The sequence below is a fragment of the Akebia trifoliata genome, chromosome 3, assembly GCF_017979445.1.
Source record: "Akebia trifoliata isolate Shusen 1 chromosome 3, ASM1797944v1, whole genome shotgun sequence".
NCBI classification, from domain to species: Eukaryota; Viridiplantae; Streptophyta; class Magnoliopsida; order Ranunculales; family Lardizabalaceae; genus Akebia; species Akebia trifoliata.
The window spans coordinates 35,913,007-35,917,189 of record NC_141377.1 but is presented as its reverse complement, the minus strand read 5'-3'; the positions used below and the strand labels follow the sequence as shown (position 1 = coordinate 35,917,189).

Below are 4,183 nucleotides of genomic sequence, written 5' to 3'. Positions count from 1 at the left end.
AACATTCACAAACCATTTAATTATTTTTACATCATAGATCCCTTACTGTAATAAAAACCAAGCACAAATTGCAAAAGGATAGTTATAGCTGCCATTGGTGTTTGGCATAAAATTGCTAAAATTATTAATATAATATTTATTTTAATTTTAAAAGATTAAAAAAAATTTATTAAAAAAATAATATAAGGAGAATGTTAAAATTCAAGATCTAATGGATATATTAGTATTGTTCAATATTTTTTTTATATTTTATTTTTTAATAAAAAAGATAAGAGTATCGATTTTTTACACTATAAACATTTGTTTACATAATAAATATTATGAGTATTTAGATATTTTGAATTAAATATTTTTTTATAATAAATATTTTAATAATTAGTGCAAACATAATCAATGCATTTATTAATGGTGTAAGAAATTTATTTATTATTTATTATTTTTTATTAAAAGATAAAATTAACAAGGATATTAAAAAAAAAAAAAAAAAAAGTGTTGAACGATGTTAAATGCTCACATTGGTCTCAATTATGGTTCTGCCCACCTGATCTGCTCGATGACATCAGTCATGTTGGTGTAAAAAGGTCCGCCTTCTTAGCAATTTCTCCTAACTCCATCACTCTCTTTCTTATCTGCACCGCTTCATCTCCACCGCCCATCAACCTATTCACAGATGTCTTTATCTTTTCCTTCGTCACAGTAACCTTCTCTTCTTCTATCGCTTGTATCATCTCATGCCACGTCTCTTTCGTAACACCCACTGAAACTGCAATCTTCAACACTTGTGTCAAAAGCCTGTCACTGTGAATTTGCTCTGCGTAGAATGGCCAAGTAATCATGGGTACACCTGCACACACGCTTTCGAGTATAGAGTTCCATCCAGCTTGCATCATGAACCCTCCGATTGCTTGATGTTCCAAGATCAATAACTGTGGGGCCCACCTAGTTATTATCAAACCTTGATCAGTTTCCTTCATCTTCTCCTCAAAACCATCTGGTATCCACCTTTGTTCTTCTTCATCTCCATTTGGTTTCCTAATAACCCATATAAATTGATGACCAGAAGCTTCTAGACCATAAGCGATCTCATGAAGCTGTGCTCTACCAAAACCTGTCATACTCCCGAAGGAAACGTAAAGAACCGAGTTTGGTTTCTTGGAATCGAGCCAACTCAGACAGCTAAGTTCACTGTCACCACTCCTCTTAGCTTTATCAGAAGCATCTCCAATGCAGAGAGACACTGGGCCTAAAGCCCAAAGTTTACTATTCACAACCTTCTTGAAGTGATCGATGTAATCTGATTCAAACTCGTAGAAACTATTTCCCACACAACCAAAACTACCAGAAATTGATTCACGGATGTGTTTCATGAGATATCCATAACGAGTTTGAATCTTGAGATGTTCAGGGATTTGAGACTTAGTCGTCTTGATCTCGTGAGGAAAACCAACATGAACAAAAGAAAAAAAAAAATAGCAAATTTGTCAATCGAATGGGGCTCGACAAAATGAACTCTATTGATTGAACAACGAAGAAACACCCCTAAAATGCTAGCATTGCTAATATTGATTAATACTAGAATGATGGTTGAAGCTTGAGTTTGATTTTCAATGTTGTTGTTAGTGAACTAGGTTTCATAAGTTCTTCTTTATAGCTTCCTTTTTGTTGTTGCATAAGTCATTGTAGACGTTGAGTAAGATCATGGTGCTATTTTCTTACTTTGTACCAAGGCATAGTAACAACCTTTGGTAGTTTCAGTATCTCTCTCCAAGAAAATAGAAAATATAACACGTGGGACTGTTCTACGTGGATTGCAGAGATGCAAGACGGTGCTAACAACTTAAGCTACTCTGCTCATTGAAAACTGGTGCTATTCTTTTCTTCTCTTTAAAAAAAAGAATTCTTTATTCTAATAATCCATAAATTATTCAATAACACATAGCACCTAAAGCTCATATCTTGACATGTCACCCATTACAGATTATTTCCATTCAATACCTTGTACCCTTTGGCTTGCTCATAAACTTATTTGTCCATGAACATAGTGTCAGGAATTTTTTTTGCAATATAGACATGAATAATGTAGCATTTGAATCATCATAAGGTCTACTCGCCATTTAGAATCTTTTTGTGGGGTCTGTGGAGCTTGTATTCTTCTGAGTGCAACTTGAGTGCCATGAAAAGTGGTCATCAGGAAGTAGTTAATGTGGACATGACATACTTGATGCGGTATAATTCATTCCACCATGAATCATTTTTGAATTTTAGGTAATAATGGTGCGGATTACAGAAGGAGTGGTTAATCCTTTTTTTTTTGTTTGATATAGATGGCGGTGCCTTCCACCTCAAATTTGTTTGTTTCCTTGGAATTTTGTTTCAGATTTATTAAATCTCTTTTCATCTTCATATCTGCAGCCAGGGAAGCAAGTTTATTTAGTATTCAAGACTGAACTCTTTGGATTGGCCTTGAAGGAGGCAAGTTTTTTGTTTGTTTTTGTTTTGTTGTTTGAAGAATGATTTTCACATTGTGCTCTACTAAAAAATATAGAAAAGCCAAATCTCAACAAAACTGAAATAGTGAAGTAAATTAGCAGGCCATTGGATGAGTTTGAGATCATGCTGTCAAGAGATGAATCTTTGATGTGTTAGTAGTTGATCCAATGATGGGTGCAGTGGAGGTAGATTGGAGAGACCTTCCATACTTGAGATGACTTCCTAATGAGAGTGAATGTGCAGCAAAAGTAGCAATGGAAGCTTATAAATTTTTATCTTAACAAAAGAAATTCTAATGATTTGTTATCTTTCAAACTAGTAAGAGCATGTAAAGGGTTTATTCTTTTTACAAAATTTAACAAAATACGTTTTAACATCATTTGGATTAATTATAAATGTATTTGCTTTACAAGATGGGATATCCAAGCATAAAATCTTAGTTGATAGCACTGATTGTTCTATCAATTTCACATTCTATTAAAATTTTATTTTAATTTTTTTCCCATTATTTTGAAATCTGAAATGGTTAAAATCGTCCCAAGTCGTATCACTTTTGTTTTTATGACTCTCTCATAGACGGATTAAGGCCGTTTCATCCTGGCATATTTGTAATGGTTGTTAGTGATTCCAAATCCCAAAATTTGAAACGGCTCCCAACCGTTTGAATTCCTTTGGGAAGCCTAAATTGGAAACGGGGTTTGGAATCGTTTTTACACTAGCTTAAGAACGGCGTAAAACCGTTCCTAATATCCATTTTTTTTTATTTGTTGATTATGGAGCTTGTTAATATATTGCAAGCACAATTTAGTCTTTTGGGTTTGAGTATTGCACGGTTATGGTGACTATCAATTCCAAGTGCTGATATCTTTGTCTCTTAAGAGTGATACTACCGTTGTATTTGCTTTCAATCAATAGTTTCCCAACTTATGCTTTTGAGAACTTTAAAACTTCCCTCCAAATTGGATGTCAAATTGCTAGAACTGGAAGTAAGGGGAGCTACCAAGGTTGGTCCCGATTCCCTTCTAAGAGACATTCCTATTAAAGGAGTAGTTATTAAAGTGATTCAAGATACACCGAATTATAATGGTGTTGTAGTTATGATGGCTTTGTGGTTAATTATGTTAATCGAATTTATGTAACCATTATCTATTTAATAGAATTTTCACCAAAGATTAATATGGTATCAGAGTGGGTCTTTCTCTCCTCCACATCACCTAATTCATGTCTCTACGTGTTTTGACCTAGTCCGACCTACACATGTGGGGGTGTGTTGAGTTTAGTTCCACATCAGACACTTATTGTCTTGTCTATCTTCTTATTGTAGAAATACTGAACTTATTGAGATTTCTTGGATGAATCTTACAAAAGCCCAGATAGAGTATTTATAGACATTACATCAACAAAGACATATGAAAATTACCTAATATAAATATTCTAGAATATCCCAATTGATATATTCTAAATATCAATATATATTCTAGAATATCCTTCATCGCAATCTTCCATTTGTGATGAGATACACTAACAATGATACAATGTATCTCATGCATCTTATTCTTTAACATCCGCCCGCAATTACATAGTCCTTTAAAAAAGGAATATGCAATTGGTTTTGTTGAATAATTACTTGATCTCATTAATGAATATGTTCATTGATCGTTGAAGTGCCAATCGTGCCTGCTGGTGGTCACCG

At 33.7% G+C, this 4,183-nt stretch overlaps 1 pseudogene; it reads right to left on the bottom strand.

Annotated features, from left to right (window-relative positions):
• Positions 1–563: 563 nt before the first annotated feature.
• Positions 564–1,367, bottom strand: LOC147406635 (anthocyanin 3'-O-beta-glucosyltransferase pseudogene; annotated as a pseudogene).
• Between the last annotated feature and the right edge of the window lie 2,816 nt (positions 1,368–4,183).